This window comes from Aegilops tauschii, chromosome 7, assembly GCF_002575655.3.
Source record: "Aegilops tauschii subsp. strangulata cultivar AL8/78 chromosome 7, Aet v6.0, whole genome shotgun sequence".
NCBI lineage: Eukaryota > Viridiplantae > Streptophyta > Magnoliopsida > Poales > Poaceae > Aegilops > Aegilops tauschii.
In genome coordinates, this window is record NC_053041.3 from 92,450,623 (window position 1) to 92,463,713 (window position 13,091).

General features: G+C 40.2%; 1 pseudogene; it reads left to right on the forward strand.

Moving 5' to 3' along the window:
* Positions 1–2,152: 2,152 nt before the first annotated feature.
* On the forward strand, positions 2,153–7,358 carry LOC109755393 (26S proteasome regulatory subunit 6A homolog; annotated as a pseudogene).
* Positions 7,359–13,091: the final 5,733 nt, after the last annotated feature.

Consider the following 13,091-nt stretch of genomic DNA (forward strand, 5'->3'; position numbering starts at 1 on the left):
ATTTCTTTAATCATATACTTTTAGGAGTTGTTGCTTGAAATATTGCTTCTAATTTTGTGATTGTTGATTTCATAATGTCTGCTCACTATGGATGGACAAGAATGTTGTTTGTCCTTTTTAGAAGTACTTTGGTATTATGACTTACTGTTGTACCGGCACTCTTTTATCCAAAATGAGATTCATGAACATAAAAATAATCTAGCTGAAGATAGAACCAAGTTCTATTATTCCAAGTGGTACAAATAACTACACCCCCCCCCCCCCCCCCCCCCCCATCAATATTAATATAGTTTCCTTGTTAGGACGTCCTATTGTGTTCTTGATGCTTCCTCTGTTCCTTTATATGAGGTATATTTGTTTTTTCAAAAGTCAAACAAGTGCATGTTTGACCAAGTTTTAGAAAACATATCAATAGTCACAATACAAAATTCATATCATTTGATCCATCATGAAAAGTAGTTTCATATTTTATCTATTAGTTATTGCACATGTTGTTATTTCATTCTAGAATCTTGGTCAAACATTCAAATGGTTGACTTAGACGGAAATCAATACACTTATTTTCTGGAACGGAGTAAAGATGCCGCGCGCTTTTATGGTCTAGTAGAGGCATGGAAGACGTCATGTGCCATCAGCTTTGTGGCCGCTCATGGTGGCGTTGCTTCCCCATGTCAATCCAATCCTGGCGTTGCTTCCCCACATCGATTGGTAATCTAAACTGCAATGATCAATTGGATCAAATTATGGATCGGGAGATGAAATAAGGGGTGAAGGACTAACCGTGTACCTATAGGTGGTCCTCAATCAACGCTCTTTTGATCTTTGCTTGGAGGCTGGACTGGCGCAAAATTTGCCCTAGCGGCGGTAGGGAGGCCGGACTGGAGCAAATTTGCCCAAGCGGCGGTAGGGAGGCTGGACTGGATCTGCGCACGTTTCAGGTTCAGCGAGCGATAAATCAGGTCGATGGCAGCAGCCAGGAAACGAAACGAGAACGTGCGTCCTGCTGCATTGGCAAGTCCGTGGATCCTGGCATTATCTTCGATGGTGGGCTTTTGTTTTCTCAGTTTTGTTTTGCTATCTGGTGTACTTACATGGGTTGGGCCCAAGGGGAGATTTAAGTGAGCATTGGGGGGAGGTTGCCCAGCCTCGGTACAAGATATGGCGTTTGTGGAATAGGATTCACCCGGTTAAGGTTAAGCAAACAAGACCTACAACTACAACGATAGCCCTTTCCGGTAAAATAAATTACAAAGAGGTCCTCTAGACTCCTTCAGAGTTTACAGAATACACCATGGGCTTTCCCAGAGTCGTGAGACAACCATAGTCACATGTGTGTGTGTGTGTGGGCACACGTGCGTTTGCGTACAAATTTCATTTATTTACAAAATAATGTTCAGACATTTGAAAATGTTCATAAAATTTAAAATTCTTTGTTCTTTAAAAGAAATGTTCATCTTATAAAAGCGTTCATATGTCTAAAAAATGCACGTACATACAGAAAATCTTCATACGTTCTAAAAAGGTTCATGAGTTAAAAAAATAGAAAAGAGAAGAAGAAATAAAAATGCTGGTGTATTTTAAAAATATTTAACATATTTAAAAAAGAGAAAAAACCAAGTGAAAACCGGTGAAGATAAAGAAAACACTCAGAAAAGAGAAGGAAAACCAAATGAAAAAAGAAAAGAAAAGAAAGAAAATCTTTAAATGGTCTGCCCATGTAGCTGTTGCCTGTGCGATATATCGTCTATATGCCGCAACAGGAGAAGAATAGGAGCGAACCAACGCATGGTTGGATAGTTAGATGGACTGTGATATCCCAAGTCCACCAAGGTTCAAGTCTTGGTGCTCGTATTTATTTCTGGATTTATTTCAGGATTTACGGCGATGCACATTCAGTGGGAGGAGACGTTCCCGTCGACGACGAGGTGCCTACGGCGACTTCGTAAATTTCAAGATGATATATCGGCTCAGTGTTTCGGAGGTGCTCATAGAGATAGGGTGTGCGTTTATGCATCTATAGGGGTGAGTGTATGCGCGTGTATATGAGCGTTTGCGTCTTGAAGAATAGGAAATTTCTACAGTGTACCGTTCTACAAAGAAGAGAGCCCGCAGAGTCCGACGCCAACTCAGCACGAAGGAACTTCTCTCTCTCTCTCCTTCACTCCATCTCGACGCCGCGTCCTCGCCGCCGCACCCGTAAACCCTACGCCGATGTCGTCACCCGCGCCCGCGGCGGCGGCGCCGATGGCCGTTGACGACGCGGAGGACGACCAGATGGCCTCCATGTCCGTGGAGGACGTCGGCCGGGCCTCCCGCCTCCTCGACAACGAGACCCGTGTCCTCAAGGCAAGCCGCGCCCTCCCAAACCCAGACCCCCCTCGCCTCCGCCGGGGCTGAGCAGGGGGTCTCGCGGGACTCGCGCCTCTGTTTAGGGAGTTAGGGTTTCGGTTTAGGCCTGATCGGTTGGCGTTTCTGTCTCACCCCGGCGCGCGCAGGACGAGCTGCAACGGACGAACCTGGAAGTGGAGACCTTCGAGAGCAAGACCAAGGAGAACCAGGAGAAAATTAAGCTCAACAAGCAACTGCCCTACCTCGTCGGCAACACCGTCGAGGTACAAATATTCCCCTGTAGATTCCGCGATTGCTCCTCGAATTTTACTCCTGCGCCCTTAATCAGGTTATAGATCGTGTATTGTGCTGTGTTTTCCTGCTTCTTAGACTAATCTTAGATCATGCGAGGCAGATTAGTGAAAGCTTCATGTTTGTATAGGTGCTTTAGTATGACTTGCATGTTTACTGGTAAAATTTCCTTTTGCTTAATTTATTCTGATGGTAAGAAAGTACTTGTTGTTTTTTTTAATATAAAATTGCTTCTATTACGTCTGGTGGTAAGTCAGTAGAGTTAACTAGTCCGCCCTTGCAGTGGTACTGTAGTAGTAGTGCTTTAATCTGTGTGTTTTACTTTTATCAGCTATAGCCGACCTGGTTAGGAATACTAACATTTATTTATGTCGGAACTTAGTTACTGTTATTTTAGCACCTATTAACTTTGTGTAGCTTATAAAAAGTATGGGTAAATTAACATTAAACCTGCATATATGATGGTTAACACTAATAATTTGCATATTATGATATATTATGGTGTATTTAAGTATGGCATGGTGCTTCTTAGTAGTTGAAGTGTTCAAATATACTTCATCCTTGACCGAACTTCAATTGCGATAAAATTAATTGTTATTTACAGAAGTTGCTCTTTCCTATCATCCTATGCTTTGACATTTTACAATATTTTTCTTTTTAGTTTGGAATATGCTTTTTGTATGGTTTTTATTTTTACTTATGTGGTTTCTGCTTTTCTAAATTGTGCTAGGTTTTGGAAATGAACCCCGAGGATGAAGCAGAGGAGGATGGTGCTAACATTGATCTAGACTCGCAAAGGAAAGGCAAATGTGTTGTTTTGAAGACCTCCACAAGACAAGTACGAAACTCCCTGTTTGTCTGGTTCATAGATTTTTCGTCATATGAATGAGATGCTTCCTTTTGTTTAATATATAAGTAGTTAGTATGATTGAAATGATGAAAACGACTAAAATACTTGGTAGTGCCACGCTAGCAGTTTAAGTCAGCTTTATCTTTGCATCGAATCAATTTGGCGCAAAGATGATTTTGAAATCTGTACCTACCCAACTGTTAACTTCCAAATACCTGCATGAGTCATGATTTCGACTCATCTGAACTCACATGTATCTGTATTGATAAAGGCTCTTACTGTTTTATGAAATCCAAATTTTGATCTTAAGCATGACATTTAGTTTAAGAAAATAAGAAATCAAACTCACGTTCTTTATTTGTTTGTTGACTGCAGACTATATTCCTCCCTGTGGCTGGGCTAGTTGACCCGGACACGCTCAAGCCTGGTGATTTGGTCGGAGTCAACAAGGATAGCTATCTTATAATAGATACACTGCCTTCAGAGTATGATTCACGAGTAAAAGCAATGGAAGTGGATGAAAAACCCACTGAGGATTATAATGATGTTGGGGGTCTTGAAGAGCAGGTATTTTATCTGAATAAATGTCGGAATTATTTGTGTTTCCTCTCTGAAAAGTGGCAAGTTCTTAGTCGTATTATTGCTCCTTCGAGAAAGGTTGAGCCATCACTTAATAAATCAAGAATATTATGTTTCTGTGCTCACTTGCTCTTGGATCTTATCTTATCATTTGCATCTTGTATTGTTGGATATAGATTCAAGAGCTTGTGGAGGCAATAGTCCTGCCCATGACACACAAAGACCGGTTCCAGAAGTTGGGTATTCGTCCTCCCAAAGGTGTCCTTTTGTATGGACTACCAGGAACTGGGAAGACACTGATGGCTCGTGCATGTGCTGCACAGACTAATGCAACATTCCTGAAATTAGCTGGGCCACAGCTTGTACAGGTAATTTCTTCACTCACTAGCCTCCATCATGTATCAGTTTGTGGCTCCTTTTTGTATGACCATGTTGATACTTGCAACTTTGTGTTTCTGTTTGCTCTTTATGTGCACTTTTGATCTGAAAGAGAGTTTGTTGGGGATAGTAATGGTGAATGCAACTTTTTTGTAAATGGCTGTTCCATTAGTTCTTTCCGTTGTTGACTACACCCTCGTATATGATTACTAGTTAAACATCGGTGGGAGAAATAAAAGTGCATAAAGTAAAACATGTGCACGTATACCATAGTAACCTTCAAGTGTATTATGTTGCTGCATAAAAGATCTGTGAAGGGCAAACATGGAATATCCTTGTTCAACAATCACACTAAACATTACATTATCATGCATAATCTTATCTTTTTTATGTACATTACTTGGATATACTCCCTCCGTTCCTAAATATAGGTCTTTCTAGAGATTTAAACAAGTGACTATATACGGAGCAAAATTGAGTGAATCTACACTCTAAAATATGTCTATATACATCCGTATGTGGTAGTCCATTTGAAATCTCTAAAAAGACTTATATTTAGGAACGGAGGGAGTAGTTACCAGTAGAGGGATAGATGATATTCTTTTGGATGTCTTCAGATGTTCATTGGAGATGGAGCCAAGCTTGTCCGGGATGCCTTTCAGCTGGCTAAAGAAAAAGCTCCTTGCATCATTTTCATTGACGAAATTGATGCAATTGGTACCAAGAGATTCGATAGGTATGTGTATGTCTTCTGACGGTTATTTCATTCCCACATTGTATTAGGTGGATGATTTTACCACAGATGTGGTGTAGACGTGTTAATTTTCTATATATGATCACAAACGCTAGAATTCTTGTTGTGCTTCTAATTCCTTCTGTGGGAAAGCTTTAGTCCAGAAACATGTGAAACAAAAACGTTTTCATTATTACATACATATGTTAACAAGAAATTTACTTTATTTTCCAGTGAAGTTAGTGGTGATAGAGAAGTTCAACGGACTATGTTGGAATTGCTCAATCAACTGGATGGATTTAGCAGTGAGATGACAGAATAAAGGTACATGCTAATATTCGTTCTCGGTTTCATCTTGTCCTGGTGGTTTAGTTGACCATTCACTTTCTTATCAAGATTAGACATTGTTTCATTGTAATAGAGATGCCAAATTCATGCTCATGTTGCTTTCAGAAAGTATTGATCACAATTTGATGTTCTGAATGCATTGGTCAATATTTGATGTTCTGAATGCATTGGTCAATATTTGATGTTCTGAATGTACATTAATTGGTACCTTTTTGCTAGAAATCCTTTTAGTTGTGTTATAATTGTGTATCAGTTCTAATTGATCATTTTGTTCATATGCTTGATGATGCATTATTGATTAACTTGCAGGTCATAGCTGCAACAAACCATGCTGACATCCTTGACCCTGCTCTGCTGCGATCTGGTCGTTTGGACCGAAAAATCGAGTTCCCTCATCCATCTGAAGAAGCAAGAGCTAGAATCTTGCAAGTAGGTTTCCACAGCATGTTGCTTTATCCGCTTAAGTTTGTTCATCTTTTTTCTTTATTTGGTGAATCACGCTTGAGCTAATGTGCTATTTATGGCTGTCTTCAGATCCATTCACGAAAAATGAATGTAAACCCAGATGTGAATTTTGAGGAGTTGGCTCGCTCAACAGACGATTTCAATGGAGCGCAGCTGAAGGCTGTATGCGTAGAAGCTGGTATGCTCGCGCTACGGAGAGATGCCGCAGAGGTGTGACTTTATATCATTCTCATAACTGTACTTTGCATCCCTAGCTGGAGTAGAATGAGTGATACCTTTGTAGTTATCGACCATGTTGTTTGGTGTTTTATGAACACCCTTACATTTGAAAACCTTTTGAACGGGTGATTTGAAGAAAACCATTAGTTTAGTTAAGAGCTGGCAGATGGACTGAGTAAACTAAAGCATGAATTTGCAAAACTGGCTAGAAATTACATGACTCTTAATTTAAAAGCTGCCTACTTAATATCTTCCTGTTTCAGTCTACGCTTGAGTTCTTTGTTGGGATAATCTTGGCACATGAAGGTGTGTTCAGAAAAAGTAGGAATTGAAATCAGTTTGGAAGTTGTAATGTGCTAGGAGTTTCTAAGTCTGGGTAGGTTTTTGTTTTGTGTGTTTAGGCCTAGTAGAACTCTAATAAGTAGTATAGATATATGAGGAAATGGGATTGATGATTAATCATCCTTTTTTTTTGTGGGGTGATGATTAGTCATCCTAAAACTGAAAGAAATATTTGCCTCATGTGTGTGGATGTGTTTGATCTTGGGCCGAGGTATCATCACTGATGTTGCACCCTGAAAATTCTTGTACAACCCTTGCAACTATATCATTGTTTTTTGTGTTTATGACCACAGGAAATATTTTCTAACACAACAATTTTGTGGTGATTTTTTCTTGCACATAATCTAAACTAGGATCCAGACATGCATCCAATAGTTACTACTATTTCCAATACTTGCACAACATGTTTTGAGTGTCCATCTCATGGAATTGCGGTGTTCTGCTTTGCATTGTTATATGTGCTTTATGCGGAGAACATCTGATTACTGTTTTGTCGATCGTGTTTGCTGTTTCTGATCCGGTCGTTACTTGTGCAGGTTACTCACGAGGATTTCAATGAGGGGATAATACAAGTCCAAGCCAAGAAGAAGTCGAGCTTGAACTACTACGCTTAACAATTTACGTTAAAAATTCTCAGCACTGATTTGTTTTGTATCTACTGTTTGGATGCTCTAATTTATATTTCCTATGAGATGCAAGTTTTAGCAGTAGTCTTTACACAAAGCTCTCGTGTGATGGAAAATAAATAAATTGGTTCCTCATTAACCTTGGATATTGGGGGTGAGAAATGATTGCATTGCATGATACCGGTGGCGCCTACGACCATACATTGCATTACCCAACTCTGCACATCTCATTTCTGAGTTGGATGACGTTGTTGGTTTCTTGCTTGACGATACGGTGTGGGTGTACATTGTCAAAGTGTTCACAAACAGGTTAATGAACGGGCTGAAGCTAAACGTGGTTAAGACCTAAGAGATCAGCCTATGAGCTCTTTAGATGATGAAAATTGGGTGGCAAAACAGAGGAATACCAGGTAGGCTAGCACCAGGAGAAATGAACGTGCACATGGTGGCCGTACCAAGGCTATCAACGGCGGAGCGTGCTACTTTGGGTATAATGAGGATGCAGCATTTTCGTTTGTTCATATCTTAGGCGTGTAAGACTTGTATTTTATGTGAGCCTTTAGAGGGTTACCGTAGGTTTGATGGGCAAGTTCATTGCGGCTGGAAACAGGAAAATTGAATGGTGTGGAGATGCTCTTATGGGTGAAGCAATGGCTTTGCGCTTTGGACTCAACTTAGCAACAATAGTTGGATGCAATCACATAGAGGTGAATTCTGATAACATCGAGGTGATTGAGACGATGAAGAATGGTTGACGTTCCTTGGGAATCGCGGCTGCAATATTTTATAATAGTTATCACTTAGCTTGTGATTTTTTCCATGTTATTTTTGAGCATACCCCTAGAGAGGCAAATTGTGTGGCCCATGATCTAGCTAATTTAGCTAGGAGCACAGTCTGTGCTGGGTGGATGGAAGAACCACCGAAGGAAATTTTAAATGTTCTTATAAATGATGCCACTATGATCACCATGCAACAAAGAGTATTTCATGTCAAAAAAGGGAGAGATTCGGTAACCCGCCGGCTCCACATGCAGTTTAGGGTGATCTTAGGCTCCACATGCAGTCTAGGGTTACTTCTTTTTATTCTTTTTTCCTTTTCCATTTTTGTTTTTTCTTGGCCCCTTTCCCTTTTATTTTTGAAATATGTGACATTTTTTTATCAAAATCGATAAACTTTTTTAAACCCATGAGCATTTTTTTCAAATTTGGTGAACTTTTTTCACAATTGACGAACTTTTTCAAAAAATTTGAACTAATTTTGAAAATCCAGGAACTTTTTTCAAATTCGATGATTTTTTTAGTTTTCTGAACTTTGTTTCAAAATCGATGATTTTTTTTCAAAATTGATGAACTTTATTTCAAATTGAGATTGACGAACTTTTTTCTGAATTAATGAACTATTTTTGAAATCAAATGTTCATGAACTTTTTCTGAAATCTGTGAACTAATTTTAAAAATCCGCAGGTTTGGTCGATTAGGGAGAGATTTGGTAACCCGCCGGCTCCACATGTGGTCTGTAGGTGTTCCAAAGGCAAGTGTTTACTCATCATGCTCGGGTGCGACATGTTCTTTAGGTGAAGAAGCCTCTAGTGAATTAGGCATTGTATGGTTGTACTTTGATTTGGACATGTTGATTGATGCATACATGCATGTGTGCGTTTAATTTGCACGAGCCAACCCTCAAATTTTTTTGTGCTGCCCAGTTAATTACTTGCCTTGACCATGCCACTTCAAGAATAGTTGAGTCTATACATGTATTGTGTTCTTCGTGTATGACATGATCTTTTGGTGAAGAAGCATCAAGTGAATTCGGCATTGTTTCGTTGTACTTTGATTTGAATCCGGACATTTTGTTGATCGATGCATAGATACATGTACGCGTTTAATTTGCCCAAGCCAACATTCAAATTTTTTGTGCTGACCAGTTACTTGCCTTGACCATGTCACTTCAAGAATACTTGAGTCTAGACAAGTCTTTTGTTCTGCGTGTACGACATGGTCTTTTGGTGATGAAGCCTTAAATGAATTGGGCATTGTTTGGTTGTACTTCCATTTGAACCAGGACATGTTGATCGAGACATACGTGCATGTGTGCATTTAATTTGCACAAGCCAACACTCATTTTTTTTGTTGACCAGTTACTTGCCTTGACCATGTCACTTGAAAAATAGTTGATTCTAGACATGTCTTGTGTTCTTTCTATATGACATGGTTTTTTTTGGTGAAGATGCCTCAAGTGAATTGGGCATTGTTTGCTTGTAGTTTGATTTGAATCTGGACATGTTGATTGATGCATACATGCATGTGTGCGTTTAATTTCCACAAGCCAACCCTCAAATTATTTTTGAACTGAGCAGTCACTTGCTCCATGTCACTTAAGAAATGGTTGAGTCTAGACATGTCTTGTGTTCTGCGCACGACATATTCTTTGGTGAAGAAGCCTCAAGCGAATAGGGCATTGTTTGGTTGTACTTCGATTCGAATCTGGACACGTTGATCCATCCATACATGTGACATTGTGCACACGTTAATTGAAATAATGGTCTTCATATGTGTATATTATACCATAGCTTTTACACATTACAAAGTTTACATTACTCCTAAAAAACTTATCAAAAGTGAACTAGTGAAAATAAATTACGGCAGTATGAATTCGAATCCAGGATGATTTCCGGATTGAAAAGTAATTTGAGGAAAAAGCTAATTCAGTACACTTTCCGCCATCCGGTGGAAGATGGACGGTCGAGCATCTGTCTGTCTCCTGCTATTCCTCCATAGTCAAACTTGACTGCATTCGCACAGTTCAATTTCCCACCACTCCACAGTATGCCACCGCTCTTTAAAGCAGCGGTTCCATCTCATTCACCATTGAATCCAGGAAAATCCACAATCCCCTTTTCGGCGACGATGGTGCGCACGACCCCCTCCTTCCCCCATATGTCTATGGTCGGCGGCAGGCCGCATAGGGCACCTCCGTCCCCCAATGCAGATCTCGTCAGAACCAACCCCCCTCCTTCCTTTGACTCGGCACCAGCGGGTACTATGTCGGATCCGCCCCCTCACTGACGGCGCCTGGTCAGGCACTCGACTCTCCGTTGTAGAAGAGAAAATATGTGGCTGAGGAGGTGGACTACACCGGCCATGAACATGTCACACAATAGCGGTGCCTCATCGATTCAGTTGAGGCGCCCGCCGAGGAGGTCCTCTGTGAGGCAGTGGAGGCAGGCCGTGGCTGCGACCGCCTCTTGGCTCGCTTTGACGAGCTTCAGGTGAGAGCCCGCCGCCAAGTGGAGGACATGCAACATGTGAGCGACCGTGTCGCCCCCATATTAAGCTTTGGTAGTCCTTAGAAAAGGTCTACCGAGAATTATTGGACCAATAGGATCTTCGGGCATATCAACTATCACGAGATCAATCATGACAAGGCAATCATTTATCTGAACTATAACTCCATGCTTAATCCCTACTGCTTGAGTAAAAGTATAATTAGCCATATTCAATCTAATCTTAGTAGTAGCATAAGGACTCAGATTGAGACTGTCATAAACAGACTTAGGGATGTGGAAACACTAGCGCTAGATCAGGTAAAGCATTGAACTTATTTAAACCAATATCAATCTCTATAGTAGGCTCAAAAGCATGTTCTTGCTTAGCTGGTAACTTACTCTAAAGCTTCTTTCTTTCATCATCAATCTCACGTACCTTGGCTGCACTGTGATCAACAAAGACATTATGCCTTATCATTGGATACCTTGGGTAGTGGATGCTTCATTGCTATCATTTTGACGAAGTCTGCAATGGCATAGGTGTACTCTGGCACATGGCTTTTGTCAAGCTCTTCTGCCTTTGCTTCATTGCTTCTCACCATCTTGACATGTTCAACTGGGTTAGGTTCCAGTTTACCTGCAAACTTAGCTAGGACCAACGTTTGGCTCTCTACAATTTTAGCTACTTGTGCTTCCATATTCTTAGATATTCCATCTAGCATCTGCACATCATTTGTTAGTCCAACAATCTTACAGGTCAACTGACCAAGTAAGTTATCATGGTTCTTCAAAACATTTTTGAAGCTTTCATTCTGCTCAGTTTGACTAACAATAAAACTTTTCAGAGTATCTTCAAGAGTATTTCTATTGCTGCTACTAGCTCCATTAAACTTATTTGGTGCTCCACTATTATTAAGATAGGGAAGTCTAGGAGCATACCCATTTTTTCAGTTGGGAATGACATCACTAACTTCTTCATTAGTGATGGCATTTATGTTTACCTCTTCTTTATCTTTCATGACGGAGATGAGTTCATCAAGTTTGGCTGTCAACTTCGTATTATTTTCTTCAATTGCATTCACCCTCTTGGTCGTAGTTCTCTCAGCATTCCATTGGGCATGGTTCTCTTGCATATCATCAAGTAGCTTCTTGACACCATGTATGGGTTTTCCCATGATTGTTCCTCCTACAGCTGTAGCATAGTTTTTGACATAGGATTTAAACCATTATAAAACATATGAAGGAGTAATCATTCCTCCATTCCTTGGTTAGGACAGTTTCTACTGGCTTTCGTTCTTCCTGCTTGAGACCTATAAACTAAGAACGAAGTTGCATAATTTTTGCTGGTGGACAAAACTTAGATAAGAATTTGCTGCAACAATCAACCCAAGAAGTTATATTGCCTTTAGGTAAAGTTAGAGGCTGATTGCTTGTATCTGCGTTGGTAATTCCCTAAAGAGGAGAGGATGATTAGCACAGTAACGATAAGTATTTCCCTCAGTTATGAAACCAAGGTTATCAATCCAGTAGGAGAACCAAGCAACACTATGCAAACAACACCTGCACACAAACAACAAAAACTTGCAACCCAACGCGTAAGAGGGGTTGTCAATCCCTCCTCGGTATTGAGATAGATTAAATTGTATGAGATTGGATAAATAGATATAGCAAAAACACAAAATAAAATAAATAAATAAAAAGTGCAGCAAGGTATTTTTGGTTTTAATATGATAGGAAATAGATCCGGGGGTTGTAGATTTCACTAGAGGCTTCTCTCGAGAAAATTGCATACGGTGGGTAAACAAATTACTGTTGGGCAATTGATAGAAGAGCAAATAATTATGACAATATCCAAGACAATGATCATGTATATATGCATCACGTCCAAGATTAGTAAACCGACTCTTTCCTGCATCTACTACTATTACTCCACACATTGACCGCTATTCAGCATGCATCTAGTGTATTAAGTTCATGGAAAAATGGAGTAATGCAATAAGAACGATGTCATGATGTAGACAAGATCTATTCAGGTAGGAATAATGGCAATGATACATGCGTGTCATGTCTCCTTCTGTCACAGAGATTGAGCACCGCAAGATCGAACATCACAAAGAACCTCTTCCCATGGCAAGAAAAATCAATCTGGTTGGCCAAACCAAACCAAAGTTTCGAAGAAGACATACGAGGCTATAGCAATCATGCATAAAAGAGTTCAACAAATACTCAAATAATATTCATAGATAGATCTGATCATAAACTCGCAATTCATCGGGTCCCAACAAACACTACTAGGAAAAGGGCTATAGATGGAATGGCCACTAATGGCGCACCAGACATGTGGTGCGCCATTGCTATATAGCAGTGGCGCACCATGTGCTGGTGCGCCATTAGTGTGAAAGACACTAATGGCGCACCAGACAAACGGTGCGCCATTAGTAACAAATTTTTTTATTTTATTTTTCCAAACATACTAATGGCGCACCAGGGCACAGTGCGCCATTACTAGTTCTAACTAGTAATGGTGCACTAGCCACATAGTGCGCCACTACTATATTTTTTTTATTTTTTATTTTTTGCAAAACTACTAATGGCACACCAGGGAACAGTGCGCCATTACTAGCGATCCCCCTCCATCTCGATCG